Source organism: Larimichthys crocea, chromosome XX, assembly GCF_000972845.2.
Source record: "Larimichthys crocea isolate SSNF chromosome XX, L_crocea_2.0, whole genome shotgun sequence".
In the NCBI taxonomy this organism is placed as follows: domain Eukaryota; kingdom Metazoa; phylum Chordata; class Actinopteri; family Sciaenidae; genus Larimichthys; species Larimichthys crocea.
Genome location: NC_040030.1, coordinates 11,762,218 through 11,785,206, shown reverse-complemented (window position 1 = coordinate 11,785,206; position 22,989 = coordinate 11,762,218). Strand labels below are relative to the sequence as shown.

Sequence of the window (22,989 nt, the reverse complement as noted above, 5' to 3'; positions counted from 1 at the left end):
GGAGAAGTTACGTAATGTTGTAGGATACTGCAGATGACCTGAAGTACTGAAGTGTCTCCAAAGACAATGCTACTCTACCTGCAGCAGGTGAATTCTGACCTCTGACCTCCATGTGCAGACTGTCAAAAAAAAGCGATAATTAGATCATTTCCAAATGATTATTAGTTCTATTACTGTGCCTCCGTGTTAAGCGAATACTGGCATCTGGATTGAGTACCTACAGTTCCTCTCTCGTATCACTGCCATTGGAGGCCGTCTTCATTTTTTAGGTTCACTGCATCTCGGAACAGAAGATTGAAGATTATTCTGTTCTTTGTAGCAGATTGAGTTTGTGTGAGTGTATGTGTGTGTGTGCCCCCGTCTCGGATAGGAAGCTCAACTAATTCTTGATATGCAGTGTAACTATACCCCAAAATCCAGTATATCTTGTAAATAGACTTTAGTGCCGGTTATACAATCCTTCACAGGTAGGTGAGTGGGTTTTTTTTGTCCTGAAAGGACCCTTTGTTCTACGTTCTGAAGCCAAAGAGGTTCTCTTTTTACTTTTAATTGCAGTTTTGGTCTTTAAATAGTATCAGAGATTCTCTTTTGTGGCTTTTATAAGGGCAGATATATTTGAACAAGTGTTAAAATGCTGTATATTAACAGTTAAATACAAGATAGCGGCAACCATTCGTGCAAAACCTGTTTTAGTTATTCTCTTTTTGATACGCACATTCAAAAAAGAAGTGGACAAAGTATCAGACACAGCAAACTGATGCGGATGGAAATCATCAAAGAGCTGAATCGGCGGGTCTTCTGCCGTGTGTTTGCTCCTGGAATTTGTCGACCCTTTGAATTCATCTACGGAGAACTTGTACGTCTAATGTATATCAGTAGATGGCACTATGAGATCAGGGTAAAACACAAGACACATTAGGCTCAGCCAACTGAATTTGTATTTTGCACTTCTTTTGTGATAATGAGCTCCACGTGCATAGATAGTGTTAAAGGGAAACCATTTAATATAGAGGGAAATGGGACATAAGAAGAGTTTCCAAATGATCTTTTGAACCTATTGTCTTGTGTTCCCTTGGACAGACTGTTACTACAGTTGACCAGTAGGTGGCAGCACACCACCACAATTCCCTGCTACTTGTTTTCCCTTCCCATCCTCATCACCTCTCAGATCCTGCTTCTCTTTGCATATTTGTTGGATATTTTAATAGCAAGCAAAATCTCAAGCACAAACACAAAAAACACAGGAATCTAATAGACTAATATCTCTGCATACATAGCATCTAATAGAATATACCTGTGTCATATTTTCAGCTGGAACAACACTTTGTGTTTCATCACATCAAATAAAAATTTGACTAACATTTTTTTTTTATTATTCCCCCTTCCAGAGCTAGGCCAATTTCAGGACATTTTGGTTACCGGTGCAAGATATTTCATGCTACCAATTGTGGGGAAACAAGCACTGAGTAAATTTTACTCTATAATATTATTATGAATAATAATAATAATAATTTAAAGAGGGTAAATAGGAGATGTCGATTGTTTTTGTGTTTCGCCAGTAAAAAAATATGAAGGCAATTTAAATTCACAGGCACATACGCAGTAATGACACACCGACTGCAAGCTGAGTTTCTGTCATTTCAAACAAAAACAAACATAACCTCTTACCCACGTACTAATCACATTTCTCACAACGATATAAATAACATTTTAAAATGTTGACAGCAGAGGGGGGGAAAAAAGGCGACAAGAGACACTTCTCGCTTTCCTTACATGTTTAAAAACTTGCCCCCCCTCACCACCATCTCCAACCTTTTTCTCTTTCTTCAGTTGATACTAATCTGGTCATTCATTTTCTTGACCGTGAACGTCTCAGCGGTTTGGAAGAAGAAGAAAAAGGAAAAAAAAGAAGAAAAGAAAGACTGAACAAATCAAAGCATTTTAATGGTTTACTGCTCATTGCACGGCTGGCTGCGGATCTGCTATTAAATGAACACATAGGCTAAATTACCTTGTGAAGGTATGGCAGAATGGGTAAGAAAAATTCCTCCAGTCAAACATCTTCTTATATCTTTTTTTTTCTTTGCAATAAAGTCTTTATTCAGCAGCGATTTTATTTGATGGAATTTAGAGCGTGTTGTATCAAAATTAAATACTTAATTGCGCATTTCTATATTTATGATAGAAAAATAAGAAGAATGTTAGATATTTACAGTTAGGTTCCCCCATCAGCACACACTTCCAGTCGACCATTATTAATAGGTGTATTTTTCCTTCTGCACGCCGATTCTTTAAAAAATAGAAGGAAAAAAAAAGTAAAATGTGTCAGAACAGATGCTGAACGCACAGTGCCGATGCTGTTTGTAATATTAACACAACCCCAATGAATGTTAACTTTCAATTTGCACCGATCGCAACAATAATTAGATATTTCCTACACGCGACGTACTTTAAATACACAAATATGACACATAACTTCTCATAAGAATATCTTTCTATGTCGGTCATCATGTGTGCTCGCAATGGAGTGGAGATACCACGAGGGGGGAAAAGTATCAGGAATATTACAGGAATATTACTTTGTGTTCTTATAGTACGGATGTGTTTGCATTAAAGCGACTTCTTGCTGAGCTTTTTTTCCAGAAAGAGAGCAACTTGCGCACTTATCTTTTTTTTTTTAGGGGGGTCGGAGGGACCAAGACCAAGACCAAGACCCGTTACTACTGGAAGTTTACCGGTTCAACCGCAACCTAACAACAGTGAGTGACTACCGTGAGGAGACAAGAACACGATACATGCCGCTGTTGTAGAAATTTGAAAAACTTTTTTTTTTTTAATACTTTTTTTTTGTTTAGAAAGCAGGTGGACCCTGACGTCACACGGGGTCGCAGTACGCCCAAAAATAACAACCTCCGCGCACAAGCAAGTGCCTCCCCCGGGGGTGTGTGTGTGTGTGTGTGTGTGAGAGGGGGGGGGGTTCTAGTCCCAAATATACTTGCTTGCTGGGATACAGCTTGATGTGTGTTTGAATCGTAACGAGGAAAGAAAAAAAAAAAAAAAAAAAAAAAACAAGCCGCGTCTTCCTCGCATTGCGCGTCATTCAAACAGGACTCAGTGTACTGCTTTTCCCTCTGTTGCATTAGTAATAACAGCGGCGTTGACGGGAGACAGCAGGAGAGAGAGAGAGGGAGAGAGAGAGAGAGAGAGAGAGAGTGTGTGTGTGTCTCCGACAGCGGTGCCCAGCGGAGGAATATTTTGAGCTTTTTATTTACTCTGCAGCTTGTTGTTCATTTTTCTCTGCGTTATGGTGAACTTGGACAGTCACGTGTGAACAATCCTGTGTGCAAGTACAGAGAGGACGACGACGACTTCTCACCTGGTGTGTTCCCTTTTTTTTTTGACTTTACCGTGAGGGGGGAAATATACCTGCGTTTTTTTTTTTACTCTCGGTAAGTTTTTCCTGCCCATGAGCTTATTTCTTCTGACTTTTTTTTTTTTTACTACTACACACTGCTCTGTCCACTGCTCTTGAATTAGGAAGTGGTGGTCCGGCCCGGCCACAAGTTAGTTACTCCTGTTTTATGTAGCGCCTCGTAACTTCACTTGTAACTGTGTTATTTCCACGTTTTATTTATTATTATTATTATTTATTAATTAGCGAGCAGCTGTGTACATATTTCACCTAACAGTAGTGTTCGGCTTTTTTTTTTCTTTCCACCCGAGGTCCTTCAGACAGCACTGCCCAGGTTTCGCCTGGTCTGAACGGTGACTGTTTGTTTTTTTTGTTTGTTTGTTTGTTTGTTTATTTTGAAAAAGCCGACTTATTGTTTCCTAACTGCACATTTAGATAATTAAAAAAAAAAAATCAGCTTGCAAATTGCTCATAAACAATGTTTTAATTTAGCGCCGAGTGATAAATCTAAAAAACTCACATTAAAGCAAATCCTGTTATAAATGTGCTTAATTGGGTAACGTTATTGATTTGTATGCTTTGTGTTTGGCGCCTTTAACAACACATTATATCCGCATATATGTGACTGAAAAGCTGTTTTACTATCTTTTTTATGTTTGCTGTAATTTGCTTTAATGCAAGAATTAAGAAAAACTAAAGTTAAAAAGTGAATTAATTGTTTGCAATATTGCATATGTAATCTATATGGCATCTCATTTGTCAAATAGGATTACTGCACTTCCACTTTTTGAAATTCCTTTAGTGTTGCAGGCATAGTGTAGTCACCTGTGACACGCAGAGGTTGTATATTTAAAAGCATTTTTTTCCATTAATGCCCATGTTTTTTAAAAAATACCATTGTCACAGTTGAGCTCATACACTGAAACAATAAAAGTAATTAGATTTAAAGCACAGGCTGTTGGTATGAATATCAATCTGCATGATCAATACCTGCATGATCAATATCGATTATCAGCAGTCAACACCTTACCGTGCTTGCTTGCTCCCATTTTTATATTCCATCTTTTTTTTTTTTTCCTTGTCCGGAAACAAACAGAGAAGCTGGTAGCATAATGATTAACCTCGAATTCTAACTACCAAACACTAAAAGCTCATAAAAGCTTCTGCTCAGTTCCTCTATTTCACTCTCTGTGTCTTGCCACCGTTCTCATGCAGTCACTGTAGCCCCCAAAATCAATAGATGTAACTTTTTTTTTTTTTTTTTGGTAAAGAGAAGGCTAACAAGGTAGTGGGGGAGCTTGCTGAACTCTTCGGGCCTGTCCTCTGATCAGCTTTCACCCCTGGATTAGCTGGATCGACCCTCCTTGTTCAAGCCGCAGGGTGCACAGGTGTTCCCTCCTCAGTTATGCAGGTGTGGGCCAGTTCCCCCCTCACTCAGCAGCTCTCACTCTTCAAAGGCCAGGCGGCAATAAATGCCCCTTGTGAAATATGTCAGCGACAGTGCACAATCAGCCTCTTTGTTGGAGTGCCCCTGTAATCATTTCTTAAAGCATGTTTAAAACAGTCCATGCTCTCTTGTTTACTTGTTGCCGGGGTGGTGTGTGTGTGTGTGCTTATAAGGTCACTTGATTTTGTTAAACAGGATGCTTTTTTTTTTTTTTTTTTCCCTTCAAGGCAAAGGGAGAGATGGAGAGAGATTTGCCATTAGTCTCCCTCCAACACTGACCGTTGTTGGGAGCAGTGCACTTATTACCCCGACTCTCCCCACTCTGCGTCCATTTTTTGATTGCTGCATTTATCATCGGGCGGTCCTGCTCTACATTATGGTAATAGGAAAATGAATGTCCTCCGCAGGATTAATGTGTATACCCTGTCATACGTTTCAATCATTTATCAAAATTAAGATTCAGCTTTCAGCTCAATGAACACCGGTTGATGCATGATTTTATCTTCAGATGTGGAAATTGTTGCTTCCAGCGGAGCTGAAGTAGAAAATGCTTTGCGATTTCTTTGTATTTCCGAGAGTCCTGTGCAAACTTTGTGTGCGTTTTACTGTGAACACAGAAGCTATTAAATTCAGAGTATGTCCAGAAAGTGGATTTTTTATGCACAGATCATGTCAATTCTGTTTTTAGGTCAGACTATTTCTTAAGCAATCAAACACTTTTGCACACTTTTGGACTAGCTTTTGAATTGCACCATCACCCATCCCCCAACACCTCTGTAATGAAACAGACTTGCTCGCTCAACCCTTGAGGTGTTGCTGCGTTTGGGGGAGAAATGGGTAAGAAAAAAAATCACGGGAGTGGTGCACCAGCTTCACTTTTCCAAACATTTTTGCACCGTGTAGGTTACGTGGATAAGCTCATTGTTTTCACATATAGCTAACTTGGCCCTGTTACTGAGCTTAGAGGCAATTAAATGGCAAATGTTCAGGTTTTATCCCGTTAAGTTCACAGAAATGTTTCCATGACAACCTCCATGCAAGTTAAAGCAACCAGAAGTGATCAAGTCCCTTTTTTTTTTCCCCCCCCCCCCCCCTGTAAGAGTGGAATTTGTGTTGACAGTTTTGGCCTTTAATGGCACTTTTGTGCCGCTCAAAAGTATTTGTTTACCAGGATCATATGCTGCAAGCTGTCAGACTCGGAGAGATTGACTTCTTAAGATAAAAGAGTGTATTACACGCTTAAGAGGCCACCTTTTTGGACCGTAATTATCCACATCGCAGTAATGATGTTTTATGTGCCACAGTTACTGAGAGTCTTGAGACAGCTCAGACTTTTTTAGTTACGCTCTGGGTCACTTCTTAAGCCCGACTCGACACTGTTGTGAGCAAGGAACGTTGTGACTCCTTGGCCAGAGAAAGCTGCACAGGGGTGGGGTCAGGGGGATAAGGATTAGAAAGGAGATTGCAGGCTGCCCAAAACAGCGGCGAGTAAAGAGCTATCTGAAGAAAGAGTCAGTCAGCCAGCGGCTTACTTTTTGTTTCACCTCAGTTCATAGCCCCACATAGAATTTGTTTATTTTTTATGGGTTTCATGTTTGCTTGGCCAAGTTTTAAAAAGACGACGTGGATATATATTTACTTACCAAAACAATCAAGTGTCAAATATATCTCGCAAAGACTGTTTTGCAAATATCACGTCTTACGTCATCATACCTCCCTCCAAGGATTGTAAAGCCGCAAACAAATGACCCAACTCTCACAAGCCAAGTAGCTTTTGGCCGATGCGTGTAACCTCACAGTGTGTCAGATTGTGAAATGGAAAGGGACGCGCATGCTAAGTTATAAAACAAACACCCGGTTTGTGTACACAGTGTTTCTTTAAAGCTGTGTAAAATAATTTATGCTTTTTCATAAGGTTTGGAGTTCACCTCCTGGCACCGTAGTCTTGACCTTGTAGTTAATAGTCTCCCGTCGAGCTGACACTCCAAGCTGCCGCAAGCTTGGCCCGTAACATTAGCTGACCTGTCAGTCTGTTTATCCAATAAACTATGCACTCATTTGAATCACAGTACACCGACAGCAACCACAGACCTTGCTCGTGTTTTTTTTTTTCCTCTCCCTGCCCTCCGTGTTTTTTTTCTCCCCTTCCTTGTTGAGTTAACAATTGCATGTTTACTTGCTGGTCAGTGTGGTGTGAAGGCACGACGGCTTTTATTCAAGTCACGGTCAGATGGACAGTGGTCCTGGTGTGAAAAAATGTGTTGGGTTTGGGGGGTCTTGCCCTGAATTAAAGATCGAGGGTCACTCATGGTAAAAGGCAAGGTCATCGTTGCTCAGACCCGCATTCAGCCATCAGCCTGTCACTCGGAGACAGTCAAACCTCATGTGAGACAGCACTGAGGCTAGTAGTGGTGGCTAAGCCACCCATTGTTTTTAAGGTCCACTTATGAAGAAATGTTTGGCATCTTTCAGTAAAGACCGCATCATTTGATTATTAGAGCTGTGATAGACATGCTGATAGTAAAGAAAAGGGAAAAAAAGTTGCACTTCCTTTTGTCATTTCCAACCCGATGACCTAATGATGTGGAAAAAAATGATTAGTTTTTAATTCAGCCATATGTATCCTGCTCAGAAACACAAACCAAACAGTCCCTGCGTCCACTCTGAATCACATCTCTAAGGACCTTTACCCAGAGAAGCACATAGAGAAAGATGGGGGACAAATGTTTATTTCAAACATGTTGTGAGAGGGGAAAAAAACATGGAGAGGAGGGGCAGTGACAGTAACAGTTTTTGACAGGCACATTAGGCTGCAGAAAGAGCATCCAGCTCGGGGCTGAGGGCATATGGTGCTGCCTTCTGCCGGTGTAGCTCTAGACCAAGTTACAACACTGGCGCAGGGTCACGACTGTCTCAGGTTTGTTCCTTCTGTCTCACTCGTCTAAATAAAAACAGGAGGAAAAAAATGAATGTGGGGGGTTGGGTGGTGGTGGTGGTGGTGGTGTTGAGTGGGTTTGGCGGGGGTGGCAGGGGTGTCGTACATTAGCTGTGTCTCTCAGTAAAGGACAAAAGGAATGTTTCCCGTCAAGCCCTTTGGGTCAGGACATAATTTGGTCAAAGTATGGAGGGGAGACGTCTGACATTTACAGAAACGCATCACTTTTTTGGGTTTGTTTCAAAGCAACACACACTCCAGTGCCACAATTTCTGGCACAGCGAATGCTCATTTGCACAAAGCATAATAGCAGTTATCTAGTTACAAGCAAGTATAGTGTAGTGATTTTTATCTCCTTTCACCATCTGAACACCCAGCTAGTGCTCTTGGATGGTAACCCATAATCCTACTCTAAACAATGGCCATGTTTTCACCACACTGGCTCTGTTAGGTTTTCTCCTCTGTAATGTGGAGAGGATGAACTTGGATAATGTGTAGGATGACGCAGGGCTCTGGTCTGAAGACAGCGGATCGGTGGGAGGGTAATTACAGGCTACCGTGCGGCTCTCTGGATTTTCCCTGGATCACAGCTCAGAGGCCTTTAAAGCTCAGCCTCCAATGCTGCTCTCTGAGAACGACATGAAATGGCCACGACATATGGAGGCAGCAAAACAATGGTTTATTTTTATGATATTTGATGAGTGGTTTTTAATTTAGATTGTCACTTCTGGCAAGCAGTGGGGCAGATGGTGCAAACTTGAGTGCCCATTAGAGCCTAAATACCTCCAGGCAGCTGTTGGTCATAAACTTTTCCTTTTTTTTTTTTTTTTCCTCCTGCATGTTTTTTCTCTCTCTGCGTTTTCTCTCTTTAACACGGCTTGGGTCAAGAGGAGTCAAACCTGTTACAACACCTGTTTCTGCATATGCAAATCTGTTGTTTTGTCATTTCATTAGGCAAGGCAAAAAGACGACGGTCCCTCGTGGTTGCAAATGCGACTGGCACCGGGCCCAGTTGGCATGCTGCACAGCAGAGAGAGAGCGACGCTTGAGGCGGGGTGAGGGGAGGGACGAGAAGTTGGGTTTCCGTAGCGAAGCGACTCATCCATCGGATGCCTTCACATTACAGCTCAATCAGGACGGGGCTCCTAAAATCTTGGAATGGAGGAGCGGGGTTAACCTCCCCCCCCTCCAATTATCTGTCTTTATCTTCTCTGTGAAGAGTAGCTGTAAGTGAATGAGGAAAGGACTTGCCCAGTAGCCAGAAACTGGCACACGCGTGTCTGGCACACGCAACACACCTCCTCCCCCCAAGCCTCAGCGTCCTCTTCTCTCCCTCCTCCCATCCTCGTCCCTTCATCATCTGGCGCTCTCCCGCAGCGCACGCCTCTTAACCACATGTGCCAGTGCCGGGCCTGGCTCTTGCTCCGGGGCTAATTGTTCACTGGTAAACTGCATGCTCGTTGGTGGGGGTCTTCCACCCCCCCCCCCCCTTCATCCAGACACACAGCTACAAAAGCAGGATGGTGGCGGCGATGATGGCAGTGGGTGGGGTGTGGTGGGGTGGGTAACAGATCATGATCTCTCCATGCAGTTTATTTTCCCCGTATAAGTCTGAAGATTGTCGGTTGTAATCCGGCCCGTGCGCTGAATGCAACAAATACACCATGAAATTAAAGGTTCTCGCAGGAGCGTAATGCAAAAGCTCTGTTCGAGATTACCAAAGCTGTTTGCAGACCTGGGGAGAATGAGAAGGAGGGAGGGCAGCAGTGGATTTTTTTTTTTTTCTCCTGTTTTTGACAGTCCAAGAATCTCCCTCTGAGAACTGGATTGGTTTGTCATTTTGTTTGACAGATGTATTAATACTCAGTTGTACTCAGCCTTAAGGATACTGCATTCAGAGTAACTTTAAAGGTGGTTGCTTAAATTGATTTTTTTTTCTAATTGTCCAGTTTGACTAACTTGTTCTAATCTAGTGCTATTGTCGTCTTTTCTTCCTCAGCCTAGACCTAAGAGTCAGATGGATGGAAAGACCTAGGACTAGTCCCTGTGCTGTGTTAATCTCATCTGATAACTGAGGCCTTCCTCCTCCTCCCTCTCCTCCCTCTCCTTTCTTTTCTCCCCCTCTCTGTCTTCCTCCTCCTCCTTTCTCTGCCATGGCTTGGTGGGTCTGATTTGTAGTTCTGCTCCTCTCTCTCTCTCTCCACACACAGACGGCATTAAAGCCAGGCCCCACAAGCCCCCTCTGATATGGGAGAGTTCATTAGAGATGTGCCTTTGATGGGCAGCCTTTTCATGTGACTACCGGTTTTTCAAATACCTTGATGTAGAAGCTTAAGAAGGCATTGTGCAGTAAGCCCTCCTTTTGATGCGACTTATTTAGATCTGCATAGTAAATCAGGGGGGAGTAAATAACCAGCCAACAGATGGAAGCAAGGAGATAAGGGCCCGGCGAACAATCGCATTTGTATTTTGTTATGATGTTGACAGCAGCTAAAATTCACTAATCTAGAGCCACTGATCTGCATTTCAAAGAAATCTCATTTAGCAGCGGGGAGGATAAAGTTCCCCTCATTGTGTCTATTTTATTGCATTCTTCGCTAATTTATCTGCCCACAGATTTAACGTGCAGGGCTTGGTAGTAGGAGCTGGCGTCCGTGCGTTGCATAGGGGGTCTTAAATACTGTGAAAGCGGTTACGTCTAGACTGTGAGCTGAGGGTAATTACACGTCTGACCATGAATAGAATGAGTTTGAAGACTCATCTTTCTTCGGGCGGGCCTGAATTGCTCGACTAACACTGATAAGGGGAGCATTTGGTCCCTACAGAAATATTGCCAGTGACTTTCCATACTGCCCCCCCCTCCCTCCCCCTTTGCTAACACCAAGGATGGTATTTACTTTTAAGATAAAGTTATTGTGTACAGTAATCTGACTTGTTAGCATAATGTCCTCTTTCATCGCAGGACCCTCCTTTTTCTGCAGTGTGGAGGTATTTGTGGTCCGGGTCTTAAATAGTTTATCTTGACTTAGTGCACGGGTGCTTTATGTAAATATCAGCCTATAGCATTATTAGGCCTTCATGAATACTTGAATGCATTTGCCATATTTATAAGTTGATAGAATTTACCAGTGGTTTTATATTTGGCATAAAGATATGTGTGGTATTTGTAAATCCCCACGAATTGGAGGTCATGCAGACTAATAGCATTCTTAATGCTTTTCCAGTGAATAAAATATGACATCTGCACAGCCCAGATGTGTACTCAGCAGCAAATCATTTGAGGTAAAGGGGTATTTACTTGAAATAATGTTTAATATCTGAATAATGTTTAAAACTGTCTTCTTTTTACTTTAAAGTTGAGCTGTTTCCAGCTGTGGTCACCTTTTTTACTTTATATACATAGAACAATGTTTTTCACATGTACGTACACAATTCGGTTTAATCGTATGATTTCACCGTCTGTTTTCCCAGCATTCTTTGGTGCCCACCCACCCCCACACCCCCCCCCTCAAACCCTCACAGCCCACTCCGAGCAAATGTTGCACTGCAATCTGTGCAAGATTTTCCACAAACTCAAAACAGTGAAAAATTATAGCAGTTGGCATGTTTTGTTTTCAGCTGTGCTCTTTGAGCTGAGGGCTTTTTGTACAGTTCAGAGAGCACATTCCTCAGGATTCAGCAGTCGTCGGTTGCCTGTAGGGGTCATTGGAATTCTGGGAGAATGAAAGGGAACGAGGAGAGGAGAAAAAAAAAAAAAAATCTCAGAGAGGAACATCCAGGCCATTTTGTGCCCCCCGTGCCCCTCACCAAAAAATTTGCCTCCACAATGCTCGTCAATGAGTCAGTTACATTTTTTTCCCCTTTTTTTTTGAATGCTCTGAATGTGATGTATGCGCAGTAAAAATGTCCAGAGCAATCTGTAGCTACAGTCGTTGTATTGTGCACCCTTGCTGCGTGTGATTAACACAAAAAATCATCAATACTAATGGTCTCTAAATTATAGAGTTGCCATAACATGTGTACTTAGATGCAGACAGCTGAATGGACCTGCATGAGAAATCAATCGTGTCAGGTTAACAGTGTGATTTACTTGGGCGTTGAGAGCTTGAGCCTTCCAGGCACTGCACCTTTTAACTTGAGAGAGAGAGAGTGAAGAGTGTGTGTGGTTGATGGGATGCAGGAGGGGAGGGTGTAGTGTACTGTACAGTACATTGCCTGTTTGTGCATGTACTCACACACACACATGTTCTCATGCTTCTAAGCAAAATCCAGGTGCACTTTGTTGTTCCAGAGTTTATTGCTTTCGCCTACAAGCCATAGAGACAATTGTTATGCAAGGTACAATCTAGTCCACACATGTCCACAGCAGCACTAAATGTGCCGGGGAAACATGGAAAAAAACAACAAAAAAAAAAACAAGATTTGCACTAATGGTATACTTTCTGTTTTGTCTCGCCTCAGATAGCTGACGCTGCTGGATTCCTCCCACTCCTGTGACGGACAACAGCAGCAAGTTTTCTCCCAAAGGGTGAGTATTTGAACATGGTCCCTTCATGTCCATCTGTCAAAGAATCCTTAACCTTGGGAAAGATTAGAGTCGCATTAAGGGTGTCTTTTCAAGGATCAGTGTTCAAATGAACAGTCACCTACGGTGTATTCTGAAAGTGAAAGCGAAGTGAAACTCTTTTTAAGGACTGTCTTCTTTTGTTTGAATAAAATATCAAATTTTTATATATTTTTTTTTGTCTTTCATTGCAGTGTTCACCCCACTGTGTTTGTGTGATTGTAGTGGCTAGTTGAGGTCAACGGGGCCCCCATTCCCTCGCTCAAATGTAACAAATCTTCATCTTGTCCACCTTGATAGAATTCCCCCTCCACTGGGCAACCTTTCAGTTGTGCCTGTTTGGTTTTCACACCCCAAGGATTTTCAATCTACTCTAACTTAGAAGTTATGATATGCATTATGGCGGACAAATGTGGGCAAGCTTGGATATCAGTTTTTTTTATTTTTTATTATTTTTTTATTTTTTGATGTCTTGATTGAGATTTGCAGCCGAACATAATGTAATAACATGAACAGGGTTATTTTAGCTGTAACCTGATGTTAGTGTACCTGGTATGTATTATTCTGTGCTTGCTACACAGACGCTAGAGAAGGTTGAAATGCAGCTTTATTCAATGTACTCATATTTTCAGTCCAAACATCTATATTCCCATTTTTTTCATTTTAGGATGAAATATGCGCACTCTGCGCCCGTAGAAAAAAGCAGACGACGCACACTGTAAAGTCCAAAGTGGTAAGTGAAAGCTGTTTTCATTGTCCTTGCATGCCTGGTGTTGTTGTATTTTTTATTTTTTTTCTAAGATTAATGTGTCCACTGTAATGAGCCACATCAGTCATAACTGCTGGTGGGGTTTGGTTTTAAAGTAACACAATCCTGGGTGCTGACATGACAAAACACCCATGTAGGGCTTTTTTTTTTTCTTTTTTTTTTTAAACACAGTTCCATATTTAAAGTGTTAAAACCTGTATTAAGGACACAACTTCAATAATTTAGAGCCATTAATGTTAAAATGCCATAATTTTAAAAGCTGTGGGATGTGGGAGATTCATGCATTTGTGCAGTACAAGAGTAACTGTCATCTGTTAATCAGTTCATATCCGATAAATTCAACTTTGAGTTTATTTGATTGAACCTTCATCTTTGCAAAACTTTGACATGTTCAAAGATAGCTCCTTTTTCCAAGCTAATGACACAGGATGGTGTTTGTCACCAGGTGAGTCCACAAATGAGTGTGAGGAATCTCAGGTCACATAATAGGAATCACCAATTATATCTCCAATGTGGCAACTCTATTGATTAGATCTCTTGCAAACACTTTTCAGGTAGTGATGGTGAGAAAAAAACACATTACAACTTTTAATGTTGTTGGCTTGAAAGTATATATTAAATATATAAAAGTAAACTTGGCAGTAAAGAATCAGGTTTTAATTCAATAGTGTGGTGTCTGTGTGTGTGTCAATGTTGAGATGGGATGATTTGCAGGTATGTTTAATGTGCTATGACTCAATCAATCATTACAATATGACTCATTCAAATAGTCAAAAGAGCAGCGTGATTTTTTTTTATGGGTATGGATTTTTGCTTTGGCCTGTTCATAAAGAGCAATATTCAACTTCATACAGTAGATTTATTTAGATATTTTGCCCCCACCTAAGTGACAAAATCTTTTTATCTTAGTATATGATTGTGAAGTAGCACCTTTTGAAGTGTAGATATGATTAAAGCATATGGGCAGGAGCAAAGATGCTAAGTGGGTTGGCTGCAGAACCAGGTCTACCTCCCCAAGAGTCCCATCTTTCTAGAGTGAAGGAGAGTCCAGATTTCCTTTCCCCCTAAAAGAGATTTAAATATTAGTTCTTAATTTGTCTAGTATTCAGTTAAATCTTCAAAGATTGAACTCTTACTGCATATCTGCTGGCCTAAAAAAAGTCCTTCTAATCATTGCAAAAAAAGTGTAATTACCCCCAACACTTCAAGCCGTACATCCGATGTGGACGTATATAAAAATCTACAGCAATTAAAGTATATCTTTGGCTGCTTTAAAGAAGCTGCAGTTCGGACTGAACAGCCCTCTGCTCCCATTTCCAGTTTGAAATTGATTTCTTGTCATAGATCAGAGACCTCTTGTCATTCCATTTCCAATCCTCAAATGGTTTCTCTGAGCCTGCTAACTGTCGCTCCTGTGAGTGGGCAAACAGGGGGAACCTCCACGGGTCTTTACCCTGGGCACTCAGAGCAGTCGAGGGGGTAGAAGCAGAAATCAAAGGGACTTGGATCATTCCCCATTGGCAGCTCCCATTGTCTAGCTGATTTGGGATTGGTGGAGAAGGTGAAAACTGCAGGGTGGAGTGTGGGGGTGGATGGAGATCAGGCAAAGCAACCCCCTTTTTTTCTAATCTTTATCCACCATTAACCCCAGTGGCCCAGTGTGTGGCTGAGATCAGGGCCATTGGTCAATCCCCCATTCACTGCCACCCAGAATATTTTAAAGTTAAGCCCCTTCGCTTAACAAAAAAAGTCTTACTCATCAAAGGTTTACTTTCCCTCTCTTCCTTCCCTTTTGCTCTCAGTCCCAAGGATCTGCTGCTGTTCTTCATGCACCCTTCTCTCTATGGTCCACTGTTTTGTCTTCACACTTAGGCACGGGGGAGGGAGAAAAGTTTGGAAGTTTTGGAAGTTCCCCAAGTTTCCATATTTTGATTTAATGAGGTTTGGTTTAGGGTCTGATAGCGTCATACTGGGAGCAAATTGGAGCAAAAGTGGATGGACCAATGACGTCCTGCCCTTTGCTGATCCCTCGGATTAGGAGCCACTCTGTTTTTTATATAGACTCCGGAATCGTACTTAGATTATATCCGCAGAGGAAATCTTTTTCACACCTGATATGTATATCCACAGCTTTATTCCTTTGGTCCTTTGCCCCATATGAAACCCATCACACATTGAAAAACATAACAGGGCTGAATTGAGTCCAGATCTCTCGGACTCCATCTGAACATTTCAGATGTCTTTCTTTAGCAAGTGTCATGTATTTATCTTTGCACAGGCCTTATGTGAAAGAGAAACGACTGAGGGACAGAATAGAAAAAACAAGAGAGATGTTGAGATGAAGCAGTGAGGAGGAGTGGAGAAAAGAGATTGCATGGAGAGTGTTTGTCCAGAGTGCACAGTTGCCATGAGAATGGAGTAAAAAGCAGGGAGGTGAGGAGGCTCAGAATGAGTATTGCCATCATTCCTTAAGGAGAAGATAAAGAGGCTCAATGAGGCTATTGATCCTCGTGGCTGCCTATGCTACCCCTCTCTTTTTCTCTCTCTTTTATCCAGCTGTTGTTTTAAAATGCCACGTCTTCATGCTATTTTGCAGAATAATATGTGATTTTTGGAAATTATTAGAGAGAAAGATTGAATTTCTCAGCAAAGGTGGCCTCCGCATATTGTGGGGCCCCTCCAATAGGTTTGTATATGTACACCTCATAGTAGAGGTGACTGATACTTTAGAAATGACTGATTGCAAATACTGCGTGCACCATCTTAATTTCTATAAACGAGCAGGGATCTAGTGTTTCACGTGTTATTTTTTCCCTGCAATTTAATTGGAGAAACCTTGGGTGCGGAAGCTGGACTCGATGGCATCCCTCCAAGAGCCTGAGATTATTGTGAAACTCAACCCGAGGCAGGCATGACATCAGAGCAGCCTGACACGAGTTTGAACTCCTTATTTCAGGTGGGAAGAATTATGAGTGGCTTCACTCGCAGGTGATCGTGTCCAATGAATCGGTTGCACACAGTCGCGCATTCTTCTCCCAAGGTCTAAATGCTGATTGTCTTGACAGATTGAACTCGTGTGTTATCACCAAACTGTCACGCGTGCTCATTTTTCAGCCTGCACACATAGCCCTCAGTTTATGTTAGCCCCCCTCACAGTCCAGTGTTTTATAGGGATATTGTCATTCTGACGTAAACCGAATCTGCACTATTTGAACCCACTGATGATCTCTATTTATATCCCTGTTACAGTATATAGAGCTGCAGGCAAATCACTGCTGCATTCGTACTATTTGAGCCGTTTCCAAAATTAAAAACATTAAACATTTAAAAAATTATGTTAATATTATCACACACTGTTTGTTTTTGGTTTTTAGGAAACACGTGTCTGCTTTTTGTACCTATATCAACCTCTTAAGAAATTGTGACAGAGCAGGGGTTTGGCTTCCTGTAGTGAAATGAGACTTACGTTGTTTGACTAAATCAGACACATATGTATAAATGTAATGAGATTGTTTGTTCTAAACTTTTTCATTAAATATTTTTATTGTGATATTGACACAAGTTTATTGTCTTTGGCGTAACATTCTTAAGATACCTACATGAGATGAGTGCGTTCCCCCCGCCGTAGCTTTTGTTCTTTCCTTCTCTCTCTCTCTCTCTTTTTTTTTTTTTCGTAAAAGTTTCAAATCAAACCACACGGTCACAGCCACTGAAAAAGCTTTTACTCCAGAGGCAACAAGCCAAGTCCTTTGTTCATAATGATCACTTGATCGCGGGTTGAAAAGGGATACAGACGGCAGTGAAATCCTACAAGAGCTTGGAATCTTGACTTCCCCACCACAAACCACAAGCCCAGACAGTGCAACCGTTACTACCTGGTTGGAGGCGAAATGGGCAGAAAGTATCTGTGTGTGTGTGTGTGTGTGTCTGTGTGTGTGTGTGTGGAAAAAACACACACACACTCGCTCACACACAGCATGCTCGATTTGGGTCATAGAGCTGACAGACAGTGGAATGTGAATGTGTGTATGTTGACAAACTCCACTGCACTCTGAATGGGGTTTGTGATTACACCTCATCATGCGTGCTGCATCGGTCTTGTCCCCGGCCCCCCAATCCTTCTCCCACTCCCTCTCTCTCTCTCTTGCCTTTCACTCCCTCCCTCTCTCTCTCTCCCCATTTCTCCCTCTCCCACCACAGTGCCTCTTGGGCAATCATGTGGTCACACTACCTGACTCCTTGCTGCTCAAGAGTGCAGTTGACAAAAACAGCCCGAGGCCCGTCATGTGGAAAAGATTCAGTCGGCACACAGCATACATTCTACCCCTCTACTGCCACCCCCAATCACCCACCCACCCACCTACCCTACAACTCCTCACTTTTCTCCCACTAAGTAACCGAAGCACCAGGGTGTTTCCTTCTTCTGCTCACCTGTGAAGGGAAATGGCATGGCTTTTCTCCTGTGTGCGCGCATGCAAGAGAGAGTGGATGTTTTTTTGCAACTTTGTGGCCACGGTGCACGGACGCCGCTTTAAACAGCCGCGTGTGCACGAGTGCGTAAGAGGTGTATGTGTGCGCCTATTGCCAAACTCCCCCATACTCCCCCTCTCCCTCCCGCGCTGATAGATGCAGGCAGTTTCTCATTGTCAGTTGAGTTGCACTCCTCATGTCATGTAACATAAAGCTGGTGGTCAGTGAGAGCTCTCAGCTGTCAGTCAGGTTGGTGGTCCTGGCCTGTCGAGCCGCTCACCTGTGTTTATTGGACAAGACCTGCTCCACACTACCCAGGGAAAACACCTCGTCTTCCTCCCTTTTTTCTTTTTCTCTCATTCTTTCTCTTTCACTTTGTTTTTGTCTTTCTGCCATTCCTTTTGTCCGTCTTTCTCGCACTTCCCTCGCACAATATCACTTTTTATTTGCTTCTGTCTTTTATTTTTGAAACCCACCGCTGCCTCTCCTCCCTGTTCTTCTCCCCGCTGTCCCGCACAGTTTATTTTCTCTGGCTTTTTTACCCTGCTCCTCTTTTTCTGCTATCCTTTTGTTTCCCCTCTCCCTCTTCTCCCGCTGTCCGTTTTTATTTTGTATTATTTTGGGACCTCTTTGTCAGTCCTTTCGGGTTTTAAAGCCGCGCCGTCTCTCTTTGGTGGCGGTGTTCATCTCTTCTCTGCACCTGGCTGAGCACACACGCGGGCATGCACGCACAGCCACCAGACGACTGATTGAAACTTGTGTCTCCAAGTTGCTAATGTTCACTGAAGCATTATATTGTAGATAAAGTAAATAAACTAGGTTACCATGGGAGAAATCTTTGGAATAGACTGCAGTGATCGGGCAGATGACACACACACACATGCTCAGGCTTTCTCTCTTTCACATAGACACATAAACAGACACACATACATCAAGTGAAGGGCTGCAAAGGTGTCAGCGATGTTGAGGTGTGAGCGGAGTGGGGAGATATTTTCTATGGCTCAGGAATTTCACAGGTTTAATGTTTTTTGAGGAGCTCTTCTGAAAGGACAGTTGGATTCAAGGGTCTGCAGTCAAGTGGCAGCTTATATTGTCGGTCCATAGTATACAGTCAGTATATTGTATAGTATAACTTTATAATGTGAAGGACACTTATTTTTTTTTTGCACTGGATGAATTCCCCCCGGAAGCCATACTTAACCAGATAGCTTTCACAGATGTTCAAAAAGTCTTTTAAGAAAAGTTATTAACTCACCCACGGCCAAAGGTAGTCTTGATCATTTCGACTTCTTCTATTCACGCTCTCTTTACTCTGAACTCTGTAATTCTACTTTTTCTTTTCAGAAGTTCTTTCAAGCCGTTGTCAGTCAGGCCAATTCAAATGATTTCTGTTGGAAAGACTTATTAGCCAGGCTACTTAGCATATTGGTTAAATGCAAGGGCTGACTCTTTGTGGCTACAGGTTTTTCAAACGGGCGTCCACTGAATGATCCCTCAGTTTAGAGGGCTAGCGAGGCAGTAAAGCCACATTCATATTTCCACCTGGCATTATATAAAAACTCTCTTGTATTCGCCCGTGGTTCCATTCTGTGCTGTAAAGTGGTATAGGTGACATGGTAATACATTTGCATTGTGCCCGGTGATAAATACCCTACCAGGTCTCACTCACTCTGCTGCTCCCGAATGTGTCCGGACAGCGCCCGTATTGTCAAAGGCACGGGGGTCATTCAAAAACGCAGTCACCCTCCCTTTCTGCCTTTTGTCGAATATTTCTGCGCGGGTGATAGTTTTCTCATTTATTTAGTGAATAGTCGGCAGGCGAAGAAGAAAGAGAGTTTTACATTATGGAAATGATGGAATGGGTTATAATCTCCCACATATTCATCACGCCAGACATTGGACCCTTGCGATACCGTCCTCCATTTGGCTATTGTTCTGGTTCGCTTTCCGCGCACTGTTCCTCTCAATGGGCGACGCAGGCTTTAATCCTGTCTCTCTTTGGAATGACAATGTTTACTAGCTATCATTCAATAAGGAGCCAGGAGCATGACACACATCCCTCTGACAGTAAATGCTGTATGAATGTGCCAGGAGCAGATACAGAAGAAAGGCATTGTTAGCCGATAGTCCGACAGAGCGATTGGACGTTTGTGTGTGTGTGTGTCTGTTTCATTACCCCCCGAAAACGTCTCGAAACTTTTTTCACCTGCCTTCCCCGTCTCGCCCTTACTCACTGTATACAGTACGTTACAGTTGAATAATAAGCCCTGAGCAGGCCTTTGGAGTTTGCCTGTCCGTACAGCAACACACTGACATGGCAATGTTGGGTAATTATTGCCTGTAAGTAGGGATTAGGGTTGTGGATGTTGACAGTAAATTGGCTCTCAGAGCGTGTGTTTAACACACCTTTGTGTGGATCAGACACATTCTTGCAAAGAGTGAAGGCGTCTGTACATAACCCCCCTTCTTCTCTCACATGTATTTACAGTTCACCAATAAATATGGGCTTATTTTTCTCACTCACTTATCTCTTATTGTGAAAGGACGCACAAGCGAGCTAATGAGATTTCTAAATATATATATATTTTTTAAAAACGCAAATCCCGTCAGGCTAAGATGTTTGTCTGGCTTTTTCCCGCTTTCCCTTCGCCTCTTCTAAATTGTTTTCCCCTTCAAAGTCTTGACAGCATTAGGGATTAGTGCCATAGCTGCTAACAATCATTAGTGTGTTTTCACCATTGTGTCTTGCACTGTTTTCCACCATCACCCCCACCCACCCCCAGTCTTACCTCCTGCGTGTGTCTCCCGCTTGCGTGCTGAGCGAAGAAATGAAAAACAATCGTTACGACCTCCAGCGACCCCTCCTGACGCACAGTCAGTTAAATGGTTTGTAAGACGTTTAATTACCAAATAGTATAATCGTTATTCATCTCATCATTAGATGTCTGATATTAAGTGAATTGCCTCCCCTGGGTCCCCGTGTTTCACAGATCAATAGATTTAGATGGAGCTTGAAAGGGGGGTTGGGGAAGGCTCGTGGGCAGTTAAAAACACTTCTGAGGACCTTGATGTGAACACATGCATTGTTTGTGTGATGCACAGTGGTGACATTCACTCATTTATTTATGCAATTAGCTTTTATATAGGTTTAATTATGCTAATTTCCATGTCTGAGCCCAGAAATGGCAGTATGTCACCTCTTTTAATGGATTTCCAGCTCCTGGGTTTATTTTGATGGTGAGAGGACGTGAAACAATGGACAAGGTTATGGCACCACAGACTTCCCATCGGCAGAGTGCTTGCGTTTGCACTTTGGGACACTTTGTTGGTATCTAGCATTGTTTGAAGGCATTGTGGAGATTGCTAATGCAGCGTGTACACCTCTGAGGCCCAGTAGCCTGCAGCTTGATATCGCCTGTATTCCCAATGTGAATATGGCTGAGTGGTGATCGGGGACTTGCTGCACCACAAGCTGCTATTCACTGCAGCCCGCACTACCAGCCCGAGTTAATTGTCCATTATCTACTATTATCTAAGCTCTACCCGTCCCTCTCTCTCTTTTATTCTCTCTCACTCGTGATTCTAGCCGTCACCACCAGTTTGACTCACTCAATATGCTGCACCCACTGCTTTTTTTTTTTTTTTCCTCCCTACCTACTCTAGCAACCTCATAGCGGTGTTGTAGCCAAGTCCTGGCAACTGAGTTCAAATAGTAATAATGATTCCCTTTGTTCCTGAGGTGCCTCAAACAGGATTCTGAACATGAAGTCAGCAAAGCATCATGTTCATTTCTTGTCTCATCATCTCACTACTTGAGTGGGAGGTGCTCTTGTGTCTAATATTCCCATCCAGATTGGAAGACTACTGAAAAAGATGCAGATGTACAGAATAATTTTAATTACACCTTCTTTTTTTTTCTTTAAAAAGAGGTTTTTATGAGGTATTTCTTTGACAAGAAAAAAAAACCCTCTTATTTTGTATCAATAAATACTGTTAATTTAAGTTTACCAAACCGGACTCTCTCCTTCTACTGCCTTTAGTTTGATAAGATGATAGATCTATCTGCTGAGGTGTTTGAGGAATCCTCAGAAATTTCACTTGATGGCACTGTTTTCCTTTTTGCTCCAGCTGAAGCAACAGGGCATGTTTTATGTATGCTGGGCACAATGTGAAAAGCCTCGCTGTGCCACAGATATGTGTGTGTCTTCCCTTCTCTTCCTGTCCCTGGGCACCGAGAAACACTGGCAGGAACACCGACAAACAATAAAATCATGCACTATATACCGTTTTTTAAAAAAATCATTACGCTTCAGATAAAACGGTTGAAAAGCAAGTACACACTGGCACAGTTACTGTTCTGTAGTTCATTAATTTTTTGTGTGTTTTTTGGAATATTTTTCAGTCTTTTGCTTCATGTTTCTTTTCCTTAAACAAAAAGTTGGCTGGGTTTCATTCTGTATCTTAAATCTTGCCTGCTTGAAAAATGTATGTTTTGAATGTAAATTTTAACAAAAAAAAAAAGAAAAAAAAGGTGTAATCCTGTTACTATTCAGCCGTTTAAATGAATTAAATTGCATTCCTCCTGTGCTGCCAGGCGTTACTTTAATAATTGCATCAACAAGATGATACATACTATAAGGCCTGGAGTGTTTCTGCAGTTCATTTCACTCCACACCTTCCTCTCATCCACCACTTGATGTAGTTGGAATATTCACCTGCAATTAGTCTCCAGATAATCAACTCCATGCACACACAAGACACACACACACATACAAAGTCATCCATGGTTTTTTTTTGTAGTGTTTATAGTTTTGAGTTTGGAAATCAATAAAATGTTAAAGCATATAATTCAGTTGAAAAGGACAAATGGTTGCCCTTTGTCCATTACTTTCCCTGCTGTCTAACGGGGTTGGGGGGGGGATTAAACTGAGTTTAAATAGGGGTAGGATGGATGGATTGGGTGTGTAGGGTGGTGGGGATCAAGATCATATTAAGTGCTCACAAAGCAAATGGTTCAGCATTAGGAAGCGTTGGTCTGGTGGCCCTGGCTCATGAGCACCCTGTAAAGACGCAATATATCACAGTGAAAAATAACCGCAGCTTGTATTTCAGCGTGGTGCGCATCATAAATAAAGGTGTGCCACGTATAATTGAGGCTCGTGCGCGGGGAACTCGGCTGGAGATGAGAAATGGAAATCTGTGTACTGGTAAATAGATAATCACACAAAAGTAATTGAGGTTTTCAAACCCCAATCTAGTCTGCCAGCGTGAGCTCGTTTGCATGTTAATCACGTCAGTGATTTCCCTTCATCACAGGGAAGTCCGTGCACACTTCCATAACCAGCTTTTAATTGCATTTAAAATGTCACAGAGGTGGAACACATGTAATTTA

General features: G+C 42.2%; 1 protein-coding gene across 4 annotated transcripts in view; it reads left to right on the top strand.

Annotated features, from left to right (window-relative positions):
- The first annotated feature begins 2,539 nt into the window (after positions 1 to 2,539).
- The window catches only part of foxp2 (forkhead box P2), a 104,599-nt gene continuing 84,149 nt past the window's right edge, over positions 2,540 to 22,989 (top strand). Inside the window, exons 1-3 of one of the 4 annotated variants that reach the window (XM_027272089.1) lie at positions 2,540 to 2,759; positions 12,256 to 12,322; positions 13,026 to 13,091. The gene's annotated coding sequence lies outside the window, so the exon portion shown is untranslated. Of the gene's footprint in view, positions 2,760 to 2,895; positions 3,450 to 12,255; positions 12,323 to 13,025; positions 13,092 to 22,989 lie in introns of those variants that run through there. The other 3 variants (XM_027272092.1, XM_027272088.1, XM_027272091.1) reach the window with 3 other exon arrangements.